The 20,810-nt window shown below is 44.3% G+C and overlaps 1 protein-coding gene and 1 pseudogene across 4 annotated transcripts in view; one reads left to right on the top strand and one right to left on the bottom strand.

Annotated features, from left to right (window-relative positions):
- The window catches only part of NRG3 (neuregulin 3), a 700,766-nt gene that overhangs the window by 572,865 nt on the left and 107,091 nt on the right, over positions 1–20,810 (bottom strand). The gene's annotated exons all lie outside the window — the stretch shown is intronic.
- LOC136646422 (5S ribosomal RNA) lies at positions 15,575–15,693 on the top strand (annotated as a pseudogene).

Raw genomic sequence — 20,810 nt, 5'->3', positions numbered from 1 at the left:
TACCTGAGATAAGTGCAGGTCTGCCCTATAAGCTGCAAACTCCCTCGCCTTACTGTGGTAGCTCGCCATTAAACACCTAGCATGTGGTGGTTTAAAGGTTTGCTGGTTGACAACCAGCTCTGCTGCCTGGTTGTCATGCAATAAATGCACTGAGGCTTGTTAAATTTCCTCTGCCCACAGGTGTACACCGCCACCAGTGGGAACTGTTCCCAGGTCATATCTCTGGTGTTCCTATCCTCAACCAATGCATTGGGCCATGGAGCAGAGCACCACTTGTCCCTGAAATAAATGCTAAACCCCTAGCTACCAGTTATGTAGGAATGGACTGCAGCTCTGCTTAAACCTGCTGCCCTGTCCGCCACAAGGATACCTGTATTACAAAATTCCAGGAACTGCAGCCAGGTGCACACGTCCTCCCACATCTCCCAAGGTACACACAGACAATAATGGGGTTTTTCCACCCCTTTATGCTGCTTATAACCTCTGAAACAATATCGCTACTGGGGCTATTACCCTGTAAGCAGAGTAACTGCCTGACAAACACCTGCAGGTCCCTAAGGAACCTAATGAACTAAGGTTCCTAAGGTTCCTGCTTTAAGCAGGCCCTACCTGCCTAATTACCACCGAGGGCAACAGCACTCACCTTAAGTGGCAAACTGGATTCCCAGAAAGATAAGGGTGGTAAGCAGCCCCTCCGTCTGGACAGGTGGGCCTAGGAGAGGAAAATAAGAACAGCCCCACTGGATCAGGCCATAGGCCCATCTAGTCCAGCTTCCTGTATCTCACAGCGGCCCCACCAAATGCCCCAGGGAGCACACTGGATAACAAGAGACTTGCATCCTGGTGCCCTCCCAGATAACCACCAGCTGCCTTGCGTGGTTTGATCCTCTCGGCATCCAGGTAACTGGGACCCAGAGTATCTGCAAATTAGACTTTGATGCTAACAACATTCATCCTGCGCCAGACAGAACTTCGGAAAGACCACCGACTTCTGAGATATGAGAGGCCATTCGTGGGTTCAGCCCAAGTGACCAAGTGTACGTCCGGAACTATGTGAACAGTCCAGCATGGATCCCAGCAACTGTCACCAGTCCTGTTTCATACGTGGTTGCCATCCAGGACAGCTGCTCTCCGCCATCACGCGGACCAGATGCGTCACCACCTGGCTGATTCAGCACTCGCCGGGCCAATTCCAGTCCCGGGTAACCAGCATCAGGTCTTGCCACAGACCGGAGAGGCTCCTGATGTATTACCGTGGGAACCGGAGACCTCCCTGGACTTATCTGAGCCACCTGATGTCAGTGCACCTATGGGGAGTCCCTCTGCCATTGCTGTGCCAACTCCAGAGCGGATTAAGGAACTAGAGGTCCAGATACCAAAGCTTCGCCACACCTTGCGAATGTGGGTACAGCCCCGCCACCCTGAGGACTATGTTTGTTAACCTTGAACTGTACTTTGGTGGGAAGGGGTGTTATGTATGCAAGTTATGCAGGATCGAAATCCTGCATAACTGATTGGCCCAGACTTATGGTGATGGATTGAAATCCTACCATCTGATTGGCCCTCTAGTTAATGTTTCAACTGCACCAATCATGGGAAGTCTGGGCAGAGCTAAAGGTTATAAAAGCCAGGGGTGTTTGCCTTGTGTCAGATGCATTCAGATTCATTGCCAGGTCCTGTTCTGAAGATGGAATAAATGTATTGAGCTGTTATCTCTAAGCCTTCCTTTATTCGCATGGACCCACTATATAACAATTACGCTCTAGCTATTCTTGGAATCTCCAAAAGGGGCTGCTGTTTCACAATGATAGCACAATTCAAAAACGTTCAGCAAAACTAGTTTCATTGAACTCTGTGCACTTTCCCGCCCAATCCTACTTGGACCTGGTGGCAGGGTTATACGAGCATGATCTCATGCACTGTAGACATGCAAAAATCCAAGTGCAAGACATGCGCAAGACCTTGGAAACATCTGAAGTAGCTCTTTTGGAATACCAGCTGTAGGTCCCAAACCCTTTAAAACAAGGCAACTTTTAGAGTAAAGCCTAAACTGTCATCGTTTGTCACCTCTGTCTGACTCAGGTCCCTAGTTTCCCTCCCTAAAAGGTCACTTCTAGCATGGGTATATATGCCTTACATCCTCTGCAGTGAAGACTGATGCAAAGTATTCATTCAATCTTTATGCTATCTCCCTATCCTCCTTCTTGTCCTAGCCCAACTGCCTCCCTGACCAGTTTCCAGTTTTTGATGTACTTAAACCATTTCTGCCCAACATTGCATATACGCCACAGGGACCAAATGTACACACCTGTGGGCCAGGTAAAAACAGGTTAAATAAATATTTTTTTGTTGGTCTTTTGATATTCTTTTGTTGTAGTATGTCTAGAGTTCTTAGAATGCCACAAAAGTCATGGTTCCCCCCCATAATTAACACCAGTTTGCTGCAGTCTCCAAATTCTGGTACCATCTAGAAAAAGGATCCATTCAACCATAACGTGCCATGGGTCCAAATGTTAACATTTCATGCAGCCATGAGAAAGTGAGATCAGGAGTTTCAAACACTCTTTTGGTTTATTGTGACAGTCTGTCCCCTGTCCCCCCATCCCCTCCCCGCCACTGGGCAGAGAGACATGTACTCTTCTAAAAGTCAAAAGGACTTGCGACAAAATGAATATTCTCAAATACTCAACATTCCTCAGAACATGCATGAAACACTAGTTCAAATTCAACTTTAAATAAATGTTGAAAATTCAACTGGCTTGGTCTCTGCTTTGATTTCAGCAAGGCAACATGGACACCGATGAGGCTATACAAATAAATTAACAGAAAGAATACATAAATTGAGTGTAGGGTCCCACCCCTGGAGGGGCCTGGAGCAGGCTTGTCCCACCCCCAGGGAGGCCTCAGATAGGCTAAAGGGGGGAGGGGGTTCCAGCACCCTTGTCCACCTCCCTAGCAGAGCTGCCAAACCTGGCTTAGGAGCAGGAGCCGTTCACCTCACAGCTCTCAGCTTCACAGTGACTGCCTCTCATCCCTGGCTTCCCTGTTTTATGGAGCAAGCCTGCCCCCTTTGGCCCCTCCCCTTCCTCCCGGTGGGGCAGAAAAGGCCTTTCCTGTTGCTGGCTTGTTTCCTTCAGTGTTACCTGTTTGCCTCGCCAGCCTCCCTTGCCTGGTTGGGGTGAGCCAGCCTTCTTTGCCCCCCTCAAGGTCAGGGAAGCCTCCCCACTCTGGGCATTGGGTGCCTACTCCAGGGTAAGTCGGGGGTCAGGGCATCTGGGGGGGCCGACATTGAGACACGACAAAAGCCCCTTCCATTCACAAAATGACCACTTTAATGACTGCAGTTCTCCTGGAGTTTGCATTTACAAAGTACCAGACCGGATGCAAGCCATTATTAGCTACCACAACCGTACTTCAACGTTTGGGGCATTTCCCTACCCTGATTGGTGGAAACACACATCACCTCTTCCTTCCTTGCTTCCTTGCTTGCTTGATTGGTCCATCTAGCTCAGTATTGTCAACACTGACTGCCAGTTGTTGTCTAAGGGCGCAATCTATGTCAGTGTTTTCCAGCACTGGCATAGCAGTGCCAATGGGACATGTGCTGCATCCTGCAGTTGGGTGTCACTCACAGAGACCTCCTCAAAGTAAGGGAATGTTTGTTCCCTTACCTTAGAGCTGTATTGCCCTTATGTCAGTGCTGGAAAGCAGTGATATAAGGGGTTAGGATTGTGCCCTAAGAGTGGCTTCCTGTCCTTCCTGGAGATGCCAGGGATTGATCCTGGGCTCTTCTGCATACAAAGTGGGTGCTCTTTTAGTTGTATTTAGCTTCAAGCTGAAATTCTAGGTTTTTTTCCTTTTCTTTTTTTTCCTTTTTGCTTATCCTGCTGTAAAACACAATCAGAACTTTTTGTTCCACACAGTATACACCAAAATTGATTAGGAAGCTATATGACCAAAAGTTCAGATTAGATTGTGCAAATACAAAAGGCTCTTTCATTAATGCATTTACATCCTGCACTATGAGAACAAATACAGTAATTTAGAAAATGCCAATTTATGTCTTTCTGTAGATGATTGTGGGCAATCTACATGCTACCTGCCTTGCATATTTCCATTTTTCTTTTAACCTTCCTACCATAATGCAGGCAAATGTCCTTAAATTTCCTCATGAAATGGCAAGGTGTTTATCAGATTTATTTGCTAACATCATTTTCCACAGTTTCAATCTGTTGCAAGGCTTTAAACTATACAGTCACCCATTAGCGATAAGAAGTGTAGCTAGACTCACATAACTCAAACAGATGAACTTTGTATGTTGAAACAAACAACATTTTGAAAGGCATAGGGAGATATTATGAAAGATTTGATTGTAGAGGTATATACAACTGTGCACACTATATATACACAATTATATGTGATATTAAGATGGGTTTTGTACATGTTCTCCCATATCCCTCTTCTTGTCCTTTGCCTTCTTCATTCTGATTATAACTCAACTTTTGACCTGACTTCCCAGTGTCTGTTTAGGCTGTTCACCATGTTGTCAGTTGTCACATTAGGCCATGAAGAGTTCCCGTAGCTCTCTTGGTTTCTACATGCTGACCTCCTCTGATGCCACAGAGGGACTGGACATTCTAGTGTACATGGCTAATAAGTCCAGACTCTGGAGTATGCAAATTGACAATACCTGATTGGCTGTCACTTACAAACCATTCCATTAGCCTCTAGCCTCCTCATTCCAATAGGACCTTTGCTATGGCTGCTATTGGCTGTCCAAGTCAAATTGACAGATAATGTTTGGAAAAAGCATGGCAAACTTCATTCCTATGTGATGAAAACATGTAGTTTGCATTCTTCAAATAAGGCTGCAATCCTAACCACACTTTCCTGAGAGTAAGCCCCATTGAACAAAATAGGACTTATAAGAACAGCCCCACTGGATCAGGCCATAGGTCCATCTAGTCCAGCTTCCTATACCTCACAGCGGCCCACCAAATGCCTCAGGGAGCACACCAGATAACAGGAGACCTGCATCCTGGTGCCTTCCCTTGCATCTGACATAGTCCATTTCTAAAATCAGGAGGTGGCACATACACATCATGGCTTGTAACCCGTAATGGATTTTTCCTCCAGAAACTTGTACAATCCCCTTTTAAAGGCATCCAGGCCAGATGCTGTCACCACATCCTGCGGCAAGGAGTTCCACAGACCAACCACACGCTGAGTAAAGAAATATTTTCTTTTGTCTGTCCTAACTCTCCCAATACTCAATTTTAGTGGATGTCCCCTGGTTCTGGTGTTATGTGAGAGTGTAAAGAGCATCTCTCTATCCACTCTGTCCATCCCCTGCATGATTTTGTATGTCTGAATCATGTCCCCCCTCAGGCATCTCTTTTCTAGGCTGAAGAGACCCAAATGCAATAGTTTTTCCTCATAAGGAAGGTGCCCCCGCCCAGTAATCATCTTTTTGCTCTCTTTTGCACCTTTTCCATTTCCACTATGTCCTTTTTGAGATGTGGTGACCAGAACTGGACCAGAACTGGACGCAGGTGTGGCCTGACCATTGATTTGTACAACGGCATTATAATATTAGCCGTTTTGTTCTCAATACCTTTTCTAATGATCCCAAGCATAGAATTGGCTTTCTTCAACGCCGCCGCACATTGGGTCGGCACTTTCATCGACCTGTCCACCACCACCCCAGGATCTCTCTCCTGATCTGTCACACTGTGAAGTTTTGATTTTTTGCCCCAATGTGCATGACGTTACACTTACTGACATTGAAACGCATCTGCCATTTTGCTGCCCATTCTGCCAGTTTGGAGAGATCCTTCTGGAGCTCCTCACAATCACTTCTGGTCTTCACCACCTGGAAAAGTTTGGTGTCATCTGCAAACTGAACCATCTCACTGCTCAACCCTGTCTCCAGGTCATTTATGAAGAGGCTGAAAAGCACCGGTCCCAGGACAGATCATTGGAGCAGCCCGCTTGTCACCTCTCTCCATTGTGAAAATTAATTCTTACTTCAGAAAATTCAGACTTACTTCTGAATAGACCTGGTTTGGATTGTGCCTTAAATTTGTAAGTTCACAATATTTCAGCAAATGTAGAGGCTGCTCATGATTCACCAACTCTCCCCTGCACACCATTTTCTTCTGTAAATACATCCCTGAAGGAGACTCCATTTTTCCCAGCTGAACATACTTCTTCTTTCAGATCCAAGTTGGGGCGGAAGAGTTTGAAAATTACCTATGAGATATTTGCAGGGGACTTAGACCACGAAGATCCAGACTCAAATCCCCACTCAGACATAATACTTCCTGGGTGACCTTGGGCCAGTCACTATCTCTCAGCCCCACCTACCTCACAGGATTGTTGCGAGAACAAAAGGAGAGGAAGAACCATGTAAACTCCCACCATGAGCTCCTTGGAGAAACAGAGGTATAAAAACGTGAAAAATAAATAATTATTGATGGGCAGGAGAAGAGTTAAGCATCCTGTCCTACCTGCCAGATCTTTTCTGCAAATGGTTGCCACAGACCCTGAATTAAAGTAACAAGTTAAAAGTAAAGGTAGGTACAGTTAGGTACTGTTTATTTTTCCTTGTAACATATTGCACCAGTGTCAGAAGGGGAATATGTACCTCAAAAATATTACTGGAAAAAAAAAAAAGATTAAACTGTCTTCCACTATTGGATAAATGCAATTGCCATCATCAATTTTGGTACATCCTGGATGCTGACCACGTTATATCCTTGAAAAGAATAAGCTTTACATTTAAGAAAGAATACTGTAGACTCTTACTGTCACATACAATTGATTGCACACTCCTCAGGAATATGAAGGCTAAATTATAGTTTGCACAATGAATGCTCAATGACATATTCACATTTTTATCCCCAACACCAACATCCATAGAAGAGTTGTGACTGGTGGGTTACAGGATGCCGTCCATTATTCGGAGAGTATACCAAAGATGCCAGAAATGCCAAATATAAGACTGTGGACTTCATTAGACTTTGTAGCCTTGTCCCCAGTACAGTCTGTGGAGCCCCTGCCAGTCAATTACACAATCCTTGGGGCTAGGACAGGGATAGCTTTGGTAGGACACAGGGGCTGACTACTCTGGGTGAGTTGGGAAAGTATCATTTCCCTAGCTGGCATTTTAGAAAAGGGAATTGTTGTTCTAAGGAGATCAAACAAAAGAAATAAGACCAAACTCTCATCTTTCCAAAATAAATTTTAGAATTGATGGTTTGGTAATGATTCAGCTAGAATCAATATTTCTAGCATCAATCATTCTTATTTCCTCAATAGCCATTTCTGATTTCGAAGACCTCCACTGACTAAAGGCACCTACACATCTCACAATCTGGGAATGAGAAGGACCAAGCACCCTGAGGGATGTGGTTGTTGCTATTACTAAGTGGCTTCCATGCTGGTCAAGGTCAGCATAAAAGGTAAGACTTCCACCCACATGGCTCCTCTAGCAGGGTGTTTAGCATATCACAAAAATGGAAAAAGTATCACCTGTGTTCTATGCTAAACACACAGTTGGGAAAGAAGTCTTTACATGGACCCCGAGTAGCAGGAGACCATCCACAAAGAAGGTGACAGAGGGGCATGGAAAGGGAATGTGTTTCTCATATTGGGTTGGTATGGACAATGCCTGCAGAACCAGCCCCTCTCTGCACTGTGAGAAGTAGGATTGCCCATGTTCCACTCCTTCATCCCATCAAGTTTCCCCATTTTTACCACTTTTGCTAATCCTGTGTGTGGAGGCGGTCATCTGAAGTTTAAATTAGTATATGTACTGTGGGGGGAGCGGATTAGCAAAAAGGGCAAAACACATTGGAAAGAGAAGATGTGTATAATCCCACACTTGATCATGCAAAGACAAGATGGTTCATGGAGTATCATCTGAATCAGCCCACAGATGCAACTGGCCAACCAAGCAAAGAGGATTATAGAGCAGAAAATCAAAGGGGTGAACTTAACATATTCATTAGACAACACTGGCCAGGTTTTTTTTTAATCACTAGTCTCTAATCTTAGATTAATTATGATGTCTTTGGATTGTTTTGAGTATCACTCTAGCAGCAGAGATTGATTCCATGTCTGAAGGCATGTTTTTCCTGCCTTCCTCTAGACCTGGGGTATCTGTTGGATTGCAGCCTGTTGGTCAAGTGAGGGTTACCTAGAAGGGATGTGCCAGAGTCAAGTCCCAAGTTTCTGCCCCCCCCCCAGCTTGAGTTGCATAACGGGCAGCCTTAGAGACTCATCTGGTGCCATTTTTAGAGTTGCTATGAGTCTTTTCAAAAACCGAATGAAACTGTGAGGCAGCCACAGAAAAAAACAGAGGTGCTGGTGGGGGTGAGGTGCATGTCAGATTTCTCTTTCACACTGCCCTGATGTTCCCATCCCATCAGCCAACAGCAGTGTGCTGAAGTCTGTCACTTCAAATGAGTTATGAGTTTGGAAGGTATTCTATTGCAAGAAAACACCTCCTTATTCCTGCTTTGCCCACCTCTTTAGCCCCCTTTCCTAAGCGACATTTCTCCATTGGGCTCCTCCTTCTTTCCTCCCTTGTCAGAGACAAGAAAAAAATCTGGCCATTCCATGAGGCCAATCATTTGCCTGGTTCTTCCGAGATGGACAAGAGAGCCCGCTCCCCCAGTGTCCTGGTTACCCACACCTTCCTTTGGTCACTCCCCCAGCTTCGTGCAGCCTTCCTTTCTCCGCCCCTCCTCCAGCCTCCACCTCCTGGAACCAACCCACTCTCCTCTCACCAAGCCTGTCACTCATGCTGCTCTGAATGCGGCCTCTGGATCGCCCAAGAGGTTTTGGGGGCGCCGAGGAAGCCACAAAAACAGTAAGCAAGCACACACAGAGACACACAGCGGACAAGACTGGAGGGCAATTGGCTCGTGTTAATAACCTCCAATGAACAAGTTAAAACCTGTGTCTGAGAAAAACACACGAGTCTAGATTCAAAGATTCACACTTCCAGATTCAAAGATGTGTAATTTGAGTGCGTACAAGTCGAAAAAAATGCATATTTTTATGACTTGAGTCCACATCATTTGAACCTTGGCCCATCCCTGCTACCTGGGTACTGAAATCTCCTTGCCAGACGTAGCACACCTGACATCAGCACTGTCAAAACTGCAGATTAGATAAACTTGTACTGGAACTGCAAGTGAGCCTGACATTTTTTAAATGGAGCCATATGGGATTTGAGGAAATTTACCCAAGGAATTACCTAAAGATTACTGAGAAAGAGATGCCTTGCGGATCTCAAACACAGACTAATAATCCCAGAATTCATTTACTGTCCTTTATTTTGCTAAGGCCCCAGAGTCTGAACAATCCTTTAAGCTCTAATTTGGCAGCCTGAAAAAAAATGAGCCAGAAAGCAGCTGTTTGTGAGGATTTTGAAAGCTAATGAGGCTTAGACAAGTGATAGCAAGTCGCACAGGTAACAATGTGTCCCAGAAATTGGTGGGGAGTGGGAGGTATGCAGTGTCAGTCTCACACAAAGGAAATCCGGTCAAGGCCATGTTAGATGTAGTCGAGAGGGCAATCTTACCCCCAGTGATGGACAAGCCTTCAAATGCTTAACTTACTGCAGTGATCCTCAAACCCAAAGCCCCTGTGGAGCACTGCCAGGTGGTCTGCACTGCCACATCTGTCACAAGTGCGCTAACAGCTGTCAGTTCTCCTACAGTGATACTTTCTGTAGTCCAACCTCCAATTCCTTAGGAGGCTTCCTTTTCAAAAGGAATCTTTTGACAGATTTAAATCTGTCAACAATCTGACAGATTTAACACACACCAAGAGAAACTGCACATACAAAAGCTGGCTTGGCTGGTTCTTGTGTGGCTGCTTCCTACCCAAAGTTGCCAGGGGGGCTTTGTGCTAGTCCTGCTGATTTGGCAGCAGCAACACAGGACGCTACAGACCTGAGGCCAGTTTTTCTGCAAGGCTGCCCAAGGCAGCTTTCTGCAAGGCTTGCCTTTTGTTTTGTGTTGCAGGTGGGAAAGAGAAAAAAGAAACCACTGTCGACTGTGGTTTAGTGCAGCTTTTCCTACTGAAAAGGAAAAGCAGAGGAAAAAGACAGAGCTGTTCAAAACATGCCCCTTGATTTCCACCATCCCACATGCTGCCATCAGCATGCTTGCCTACAAAACCTTTAAATGTCATTCTCTCCGAGCAGATCCAAATCATTACTGCATATCGCATGGGTATTGCTATCCATAGTTCACTCGGCTGTATCTGCCTGACTATCAAGTTGCCACTTCTTGGAATGTGGTCTAACATGGCCTTGACCAGATTTCCTGGAATGCCTGCGTGAGGCTGACACTGTCTACCTCACAGTGCAGATAGTATTTGCAAGCTTGTTGCATGTTTGGGATGCTTATCTGCAACATCAAATACATAGGTCACAGAATCACAAAATCAAAATATGCATTGGCACTCCACGACACAGAGATAATGTTGCTACATAGGGGTAAGAAGGACCAGTGAACATGAAAGGAAAAAAGAAGGTTGAAGTGCCCCATGGGGGGCCAAAGCTGGATTTGAGATGGGCAGCCCAGTCCTAACAAGAGCAGGCACAGTGGATCTACACAGCTTCTGCTGTATCCAGTGCTCATGAGGATCAGGCTGGAGATCTCCTTGAGGTAAGGGGATATTTTTCCTTACCTTGAGTAACACCCCAGCCTGTCCTATGGAGCTTCTCGGATCTGTGCCAGTTACATTGCTGGTAGAATTGCTGGTGGGCTTCTCAGATCTGTGCCAGGTACATTGCTGGAGCTGGTAGCAGCCCCATGCTTGAGAGGAAGGACAGGATTTGGTGGAAGAAGCAAAATAGTTTCTAAGCAGGAGCAGTATATCTGAAAAGTGAGAATTTCAGCAGCAGCAGCAACCTTATAGGCTACACAACTATTTTTAATTCCCCCTGGTATGGGTTCCCAGGGATAGCGGTATGGGGAACCTATCCTAGACATATAAATTACAAGTTGGAACACTAAGTGGAAAAAGGGATTACCACAGTCTGAAGCTGGATGGAGGGTGGGTGGGGAATCATTTTTAAATTTCTAATGCAGTTTTGCCATGGGTACCAAAAATGCCCTCGTTTCATCATTTTCATCTATATGACACTCATTTTTGTCAAAAAGAAACATGTGTCAGCTCAAGTCTTTGAACTTGCTCTGTATGGATTTCAGACCATCGTGTTTTGATTTATTGTCTGATCCAGTAACAGTTGCTCAGTTAAATAAAACAGTTTTCATTGTTTGCCTCACAGTCATCGATCTGAAGGAGAAGTGTGTGATGTAGAAAGTATCTCTGGAAAATGACATAGGTTCCACTGAATATCTGAATGCAAAGTCTGTTGATCATCTATATCTCCTTCTAAAGCCGCAGAACTTCATGAAGAACAAAGTTGTCTTCCTTATGCCCAGGGGAGTTAGCAGTGTAAGTTTCATCACTTTTTGTAAGGTCCCCAAAGTGTTTACAAAAATGACCAGTCTGATGTTCATGAAAATCCTATTTTCTCTGTGATTCTGCTGGGGTAATCACATGCTTTTCGTTGGGCAGTGTGCCTCTAATTCCTGATCCAAATGCTCAACAACAGTCCGATGCAGGGCAAATCCCCCTCAGGTATGCCCATGAGCAAAGATATGGAAGAGCACCCTGGAAGGTAAACTTTCAGACATATTCAACTTTTCCTAAGTTATAATCGAAAGAGTTGTTACTTGGTTATTTACTTATCAAAACTTTCTGAGTTACATCTATCAGATTACAAATAAAGCTCACACACACACACACACACACACACACACACACACCCCTATGAGCAAATTCACTGGTAGGAGTTATTAGGTATGTGTAAAACACCACCCCAAAATTATGCTATCAAAACTGTTATGGTTACCCCCCCCCCCCGCCATAACTTCATCCATTTCTTGTGCCCACCAAAAATTCACCTCACTTTTGGTGAAATGGTATTGTGACTCACATTTAGATGAAGTTCTGTGGCAACTCTAGCTAAGATGTGAGATAAAACTGAGAGAGCAACATCACTAGCTAGGCATCCTGGAATCCACATGTTTGCAAAGAAGATGCAGGGGAGGGCACCCAGATGCTGGTTGTGTCCTACTGTGTGCTCCCTGAAGCACTTGGTGAGCCACTGTGAACAGGAAACTGGACTAGATGGGTCTTTGACCTGATCCAGCGGGGCTCTTCTTATGTTCTTATGAGGAAACCATAACTGAAATGACCTTGAAATTCAACAACTCCACAATCCACATCCTTGTTTAGCCAGAACAGCGAGGTCTAGCTAAGCACCAGGCAATACACAACATGTTTCATGAAGCCAAGAGTCCTTCTTTAAAACTTTGTTTCAGCACATTAGATGATAAAGGCCTTCTCACAGCAAACTGATTATACAGAGCTGCTTTAATTATATTTTTTATAAAAAGATGACATACAAATACTAGAAAGAACAACAATACATTCTAGTCAAGGAACATTACATAATATGTTCCTTCTGGGTTTGTACATGAAGTTCTGGCTCAAGGACATTTATTTTAGAGTAAAAAATTATATAAACCTGGATTCTTTAATTTCTACAAATATAAAAAGTTTAACATTGTTTCAACTGATGACAGGTTTGCTTTAATCCCCACCACAGATACACTGCCTTCTTTAACAAGGACAATCTTTTGTGCCCAATTCTCTTATTACATGTCACCTGACTACCATTTTATTTCTTCTAGCGAATATGTACAGCATGACACACATGTGTACCTGGCGCTGGATGCTTGCCAGGAGAGCATGACCCAGGCCAGTACTGTGACTTTAGAAGCAGCACTGATGGAAAGAGGCCTTCAATCCCACAGGCCTAGGGGGAAGGCCTCACTTTGCTCTGACAATTAAATCACCCCCCCCCCCACTCTATCATGCTAGCTTAGAGGGGGTGGTTTGCCTGACTTTTGGACCATTTCATGGGTGGTCACAACTTCCTTGCACATCATATTTCACTATGGGAACAAAAGCCACATTTGACTTCTCGACATGCAGTCAACCAAGTCATCAGACAATCCCCAAGAAGAACCATGCCAAGCAGGACTGGTAGCCACCTGCTTCCCTCTTCCTTTCCAACCTCCTTCCCTTCCCATGAGCGCAACCAAATGCTGCTACTTGGGCTGGACAGCCACCCTTTGTGAGCTGCCCTGCAATGCTCCTCTTTCTCCTCAGAGGAAAGCAACTCAGGCTTTTGCGTCCTGCTTCTCTTCTGTCTGTGGCTACAGCCTAGCCAAGCAATTTTCAACCATTTTCATCTCACGGCACACTGACAAGGCACTACATTGTCAAGGTTTTTTGACATAGACTTTTTGACAATTGACAAGGCATACCACATGGTCAGTGGGGGCTCTCTTCCCCCATTGGCCCTATTAATAAATGACCCACCCCAAACTCCAGTGGCACACCTGAGGACCATTCATGGCACACCCCGGCACACTGGTTGAAAATTGCTGGCCTAGCCTCTGGGTTTGCTTCCAAGCCTCTTTTCTGCATTTCATGCTCTGTTTTCAACTTGGTCTAACATTCAAGTTCCATGTTCTCTGCAACACAGTGACAAGAATCAATAGAGAAAGGACAAGTAATCTTGGGTCTAGGCGCAGACTCATCAAGCACCCACAACCCCCCGCTATCACACAAAATAGAATTCCCCCATGTGCAAATATACATGGCATCACAGAAGTAGCACCACTTCCACCGGTGGCATCACTACCACCGGGTAGATGAGACTCGTCAGCCTGGGAAGGCAGCTCATCTGAGAGAAGGAAAACTCTGATCCCAAACCTCCACTGCCTTGTGGCTACATCCAGTTATGGAAAAGGCTTCAGGAGTCAACCTCGAGGCAAAATCCAGAGCCGGAGTCCCTGAAGCAGTTCATGGCTGAACACAGTCACGTTCTGGCAACTCCTGCAACGCCGCTGGAACCAACCGTATTGGCCTCTGCCTTTCCATTGGACCATTTCAGCGACGTGGAGAGCAGGGATTTGCTGCATGGGTAACAGTCTATCTGCTTTACCCAGGCTTCGCGCACTGGAGAGGACACTGTTCCAGAACCACTTTTCAGAGTGTGATACCATAGTCTTCCAAGACTGAAGGATGCCAACACAGAAGTTAAATATGTTATTATCTGATTGATTGCACAAGCCTAAACATGTCTACTCAGAAGTAAGCCTCACTGAATTCAGTGGTATTTACTCCCAGGTAAGTGTGCATAGGATTGCAGCCTGTGTCCTTTATATCCTTAAATCCTTGCTTAATAATGGTCTAATGACTTGTAAGCATCCTTTCCAAAGCAATCTCTGCTCATGAATGAAAGTCTCAGTGTAGCTGGCTCTCATTAGCCCTCTGTCTCTTTCAGGGCTAGAGATATTCTATTTCCATCTATTTCCATCCTCTTCCCTCAGTTAGTTGAAAGACTCTGCATGCTCTCTTGACGCCCATCTTTAAGCTGTGTATGAAAGCAGCCACAAGGCATTAATGAAGCATTATGGTTTTGCCCTTGGATAAAATGGGACATCATTTAGACTTATACTCCTGATCAAAGTACGTACTTGACCTACTCTGGCACAATTATGCAACCATCTTGGCTTTCTTTCTTCGAAGGACTAGAGTTTCACTCTTTTGTCTGGTACATTAAAATATAAAATACCATCAAAATGGTTGAAATGTAATCATAGCTCAGACTTGCACAGGGAAAAAGGTATAATAAGAGATGCCAATTCATACTAGGACCATCCACTGAACAAAACACTTCTAAGTGGATTAGAAATCTGCCCTGTAATCAACTGAACTGAAATAAATGCACCTATTTCTAAATCTCAGTATTGGTGTCTTTTTTATAATACTGAAATCCAGGGAGTTATAAACAAAGTCTGCCACTCCTGCCATATCTTTTTCATTTCTTATGACAGGAACTGCCCATTCCTATCCCCCACCATTGGTGCTGACACAGCCATTTTGTGGGGTGGCTTGGGAAAGGATATAGGTTCTGGCACATGCTGGTACCGCTAAGATCTACCCTTCCCGCCCCTGGTCTGCCCACAACATGCCTCAGATGTAACATGCCTCAGAGACAACATGCCTCTGCTACCAACTTTCCAGCAATTAATTATTATTCAGAATACATATATATGATTTTCAAGCAAAAAAAAGTTCACAGTGATTTACAGATAACTAAATGGCTCCCTATCTCAAAAGGGCTCACAATCTAAAAAGATGCAGAGGCCCACAAGCAGAACCTAATAGAACAGATACTGTGCTGGGCTGAAGAGGGACAGTTACTCTCCCCCTGCTAAATATAAGAGGAGCACCACTTGCAAAATTGCCTCTTTGCCCAGTGAGCAGGGCAATCTGTTTTCCAAGATTTTATTCAAAAAACAATGCTTCTCTTGTTAAAACACAGCAGGATTCAGTACAACTGCCTTTGATAAAGAGCTGCCCTCAAAATGTACTCTTATTATCTGAATAAACCTTTCATAACATCCCTGACAGCAACTGTTACCCTGCACATGCCTAATCTCATCTGATCTTGGAAGCTAAGCAGGGTCAGGCCTGGTTAGTACTTCGATGGGAGACCGCCTGGGAATACTGGGTGCTTTAGGCTTATACCATAGTCTTTCGAGACTGAAGGATGCCAACCATGCAGTTATTCTCCTATGACATTGTTTCCTGCTGTGGGAATAACATTTGTTATGTTTCATTTTTAAAGGGAGGCTGAGTGCACATGTGTTCTGGCACATTCGTGTCAACAATAGAATCTGTTTTCCAAGTGCACATTTACTTGTGGCACACAGCAGAGTATTGAAACATACATCAGTGATTTATTCTGAGCACTAATGAGAAGGAAAATAAAAACTGCTAGTGTTTTTTGTTTGTTTTTTTAAAAGGGGGATTTATCGAATTCAAAGCTTGCAATCTTGATTACCCAAACTATGACATAATAGCTTGAACATGTGTCAGGATTTGCACTTAGTCTTTTGGGATACGGAGCTGACGATAGCTGCTTATATAAGATCTCTCTTGGATGGTGGAGGACTAACTCTTCATGCAGTATAGTGTGTACTTTTTAGCACACTAAAACTTTTTAGCATCCCAAACTTTTTAGCATCATTCAAACAGTACAGGTAATCTAAAGCTGTAAAAATAGACACATCCGTTTTTCACTAGATGTGGTAGGGGAGGCCCAGAATTCATGCACCATCATTCAAACTTCCTCACAGTTAATGAATTACCGGAGCATGGAATTGTAGAACAGTGACACAAGTTTTATGGGGAGCCCAATTTTTGACTGTGAGTTCAACAAATCATTGATCCTGATGTGCTTAATTTCCATTTACTGAAAAGCAGACAGGGAAGGACCCAATACAGACTGGGACTAAGGTGTGCAGAGGGCTTTAAGCCTTTGCCCCTCCTGGGGTCCCCCCTTTCTATTTGTCCTGAGATGGCAGCTCCCATTGGTTCCCATGGAATTTTCCCCTCCCAGGGAAAATAGTAGACAGAGATAAATAGGTCAGATTGGGAGCATGATAAGGGAAGGGGCTAAAGCTTCCTCATGCCACCATTCCCATCCAGCTTGTCTCCAGTGGCTGCTGCTGAGTAAACAAAAGTTAAGCATGCCAGGGCCAGTGGTGCATTTAACAGTAATTTCATCCTAATTACTCACCAGCAAAACCTTAGTAAAACTAGGACAATATTTGGGTTGCAATTATGCAAGTCTGAAGAAGGGATGACAACTCAGAGATCTTGCCTGTATTGTATTGTTACAGGAGGCAGAAAAGGAGACAAGAGAACAAAGATAAAACCTCTCTGTATCCATTATGCATAGTGTGGAGGCTGTAGATAGAGAGAAATGATTCTCCCTCTCTCATAACACCAGAACTCAGTGTCATACAGTGAAACTGATTGGCAGATGGATTAACAGTGGGCTCTTCACATGATACATATTTAACTTAAGAAATTCATCAACAAAAAATGTGGTAAAGTCTACTACCTTGAAAAAAAAAAAGATGAGGCAAATTCACAGATGACAGGTCACCAGTGATTTACCCAGATAAAATCTACATGTTTAGAAATGGTATATTTTTGGGTATAGGGAGAAACATCTGAAGGCTACTGTCATTTACATGCCCTGCATATGAGTGTTCCAGTGACATCTGGCTGGTTACAGCTAGAAGAAACTTGCTGGAGTAGACAGACCTGTTACCAACATACAGAACTGCCTCACACCATATCAGATCATTGGCCCATCTAGGCTAGTACTCTGTATGACAGCAGTTCTCCAAGATTTCAGATAGGGTTTTTTTTTTTCCTGTCTTATCTGGAGTTGCCAGGGTTTGAACCTGAAACCTTCTACATGCAAAGCAGATGCTCTATCATGGAGCTAGATCCCATCTTTATATATCTTTGATCTGATAAAGCAGGACTCTTCTAAATTCCTCAGCAGGAAGAAAAGATGCAATCACAAATGGAGAGAGGGGGAACACAGGTCACGTTACCTAGAAGCAGCAAGCAAACTGGGGATGATTTTTAAAAAATTATTATTATTATTATTCATTTAGCTCTGGTCCCAGAGTACTATTTAGCACATGCTCCATACCCTTTTGTCTGGAGAGACACAAAGAACATGGAGAATGTCCTAAATAGCACTCTGGGACCAGAACTAAATGAATAATAATAAGAAGAAGAAGAAGTCTGGAGAGACAAAGGGGAGAGACAAGGGTAATGACCTTCTTGGTCTCTCTTTAGCATCCAGCTATTGTGAGTTGCCTCTGAATTCACCCAGATGGCTTAAATAAGAACAAAAATATTGTAATGGAAATTGCATTCAGTTGTGTCAACTGAAGGGGTAACTACTTTTTGTATAACTTGACTATCTGTTAATGTGTTTTTAATATGTTTTTATCTGTTAAATTATGGTTTAATCTGTTTTTATATGTTGTAAGCCGCCCTGGGTCCCTTTAGGGAGAAGGGCGGGATAGAAATAAAGTTGTTTATTATTATTATTATTATTTGCTAACAGAAACTGATGGTCAATTGATGTGATGGTCAAGTGATGGACAATCCCTCTCCACAGCTTGATCAGAAAGAACTGAGCTCAGCAAGCTGAGCTATTCTTCAGACAAGTTGGAAAACAAAGCTCAGTTAATTCCGAGACCCATTCTCAGCCAATCCAGACCACAGGACACTCCTAATGATATCATCAGGACAGCAAAAGAATCTGAATCCTGCCCCCAGTTGACCACCCTTACAAGATATGGGCAGCTGCAGTGATGGTGATGACAATAATTACAGGGAGAGAAGACTCTTTCTTCCTTCTCTCTGTTTGCTTGGAATGTTGTGTTCCTCCAGAGGAAGGGAAAAAGAAATGCCTCTTCCGCTCTACTACTGCCACCAGGGATATCAGAATGGAAAGGAGGAATGATTCTCCCTTTTGGATTACAATCCAAGTTGGTGGTAAACTACTGGGGCAGGGGAATCCCCAAACTTGCCACATAATTCTTTGTGAGCACACCAAATCCACCTTCATACGTGGTTAATTCCATGATTAGGCAACATCACAATTTTTTCAAGCATCTACAGTTTTGCTTTTGGGGAATCATGCTTGCACTGTTTGCCTGGATGCTAGGCTACTCCACCATGCTCAATGTGTATATTGGTAAATAAACTGCTAACTCAAAGAGGCAAAAAAACCCCCAAAAAACTCCAGTATGCTCTCTTCAGAAGGAAACTGGCCCATTCGTAGCTGCCCGATACACACAACACTCAAACCCAGTGGTTCTCAAAGTAGTGGGTTGCAACCCACCAGTTTGTGTAAAGGTTCCCCCGTCCCTTTAAGGGGCAGGGCAAGGGGAGAGGCAGGGAAGTGATCCCCAGGATCGCATCTATATGGGGGGGTGAGTTGGGTGCTTTTGACTTACATCATGTAGACAGGGCTGCAGCAGGCTGCAGGAGGCACATGGAGCCCTGCTCAGCCCTCCACAGTGCTCCCCAAGGCTCAGAACATTCAGAAAAAGTGGGCGCAAAGCACTTCCGTTTTGCACAAGGTGCTGTGCTCCTGCTGTTTTTGAACATTCCAAGCCTTGGGGAATGCTGCAGACGGTTGCGCAGGGCTCCCTGCCCCTTCTACAGCCCTGAACATAATGTAAGTCAGAAGCACACACCCCTTGCTCCCCCTTACCAACGCGGTCCTGGGGATCCAGGATCACGTCACTGCCCTAGCCCCTTCCTCACAAATGCCACAGGTCATCAGTGCTAAAAGTTCATGTAAACTCTCATTCTGCACATTCCATTAAGACATGTTTATTCTGCGAACAGTTTGTCCTACACCAGAAGTGAAGCCACTGGCCTCTTCAGATGACTATTTTTTAAACAAAGAGCATGTTCAGTGCTTTAAAGAGGTGCTCTCCGTGGCCAGTTCTAATTGTGCTGTACATACTGATATATCATGCAAGCCAAAGAATCAAGCACCAGTTCTCCATGAATCTCTAAACCAACTATTCTCTCTCTCTTAGATCTTTGTCACGGCCCATTCATGGAATGCCACAGCTATAATGTAGAGGCAACTACTGCAGCTTTTAGATCTCCTACAATACCAGCATATGCTTCACAACACTTCAAAAGTTCAAAGCCAGATATTGAACGGATTCACTGGAGGTACTGTATCTCTCTACCAGCAGGGGAAAGGGGAAGTACCAATGGTTCTCAATGTTGTGGCCTGAAGCAACTGTAAAGTGTGCAACATGTCAGAGTCAAGGGAAGGACAACAGGAGCATTTGTGGGGAACAAATTGATAATATCCTGTGTAAAATTCAGCATTTGTTAACAGCACTGAGTGAGCTGGTTGAGGTTCACCTCTAAATGATTAAAAAATGATGTACACTTTTCTCCAAAATGTTGGAGCATTCAGTGACACATTTTGAGTCTTGGTAAATGCCTTTGCCAGCACTTCCCTCTCTACCATCTTTCCATCCCACCCCAACACAAACTTTACTTACCCCAACAGCAGTGAGGAAGTCCTTTCTTCCCCCTCCCCTCTGGCAGAGGCAGCCTGAGCTTAAACTGTGCAGCAGTTCCCCGCCCTTTTTCTTCAAATAGGAAGGATTGTAGTCTTTGTGATGGCTATTACAGTGGAAGTAGCAAAGACTCACAAAGGCTATCATTCCATAAGCCCCTTCTTCCTGAGAAAAAAGTCCCATGCTGCAGTTTCAATCCACTATGCAATCTCTGCCAGTGGAAGTTGCTCCCCATTGTTGGTGTGGTGAGGAAAGGATGCACTAGATCAGAGGTCTCAAACTTGTTTCATACAGACGACCAAATAGCATTCATGACACCTGCTGAGAACCTGAAGTGATGTCATTAAGCAGGAAGTGATGTAATTAATCAGGTCATGACCGGAAATAAGCATTTTTTTTTTTCCACTTAGCAGCTCATTAGCTGCAAATGGCAAAATACGTAAATCTTGATAATATTTTCATGTTCATATTTTATCATGTGGGCTCCCCTTTCAGCAGTGACACCTCAGCACAGCTCACCCAATGATGGTGGTGCTGGGAGATCCTGAGTGCCAGATAAAGAGCTTGTGCGGGCCACATCCAGGCGTTATGTTTAACATCCCTGCACTAAAGGGTGGCATTAAAGGCTGGTGAAGCAGGACAGAGACTCTTCATGATCTGGTTCTGAAGCTGATTTTTGAGAGTGCCCCACTCAGGGAGGGTAGATTT

The sequence above is a fragment of the Tiliqua scincoides genome, chromosome 3 (genome assembly GCF_035046505.1).
Source record: "Tiliqua scincoides isolate rTilSci1 chromosome 3, rTilSci1.hap2, whole genome shotgun sequence".
In the NCBI taxonomy this organism is placed as follows: Eukaryota; Metazoa; Chordata; class Lepidosauria; order Squamata; family Scincidae; genus Tiliqua; species Tiliqua scincoides.
Note: the sequence above shows the minus strand (reverse complement) of the source record. Positions and strands in the feature narration are given on the sequence as shown.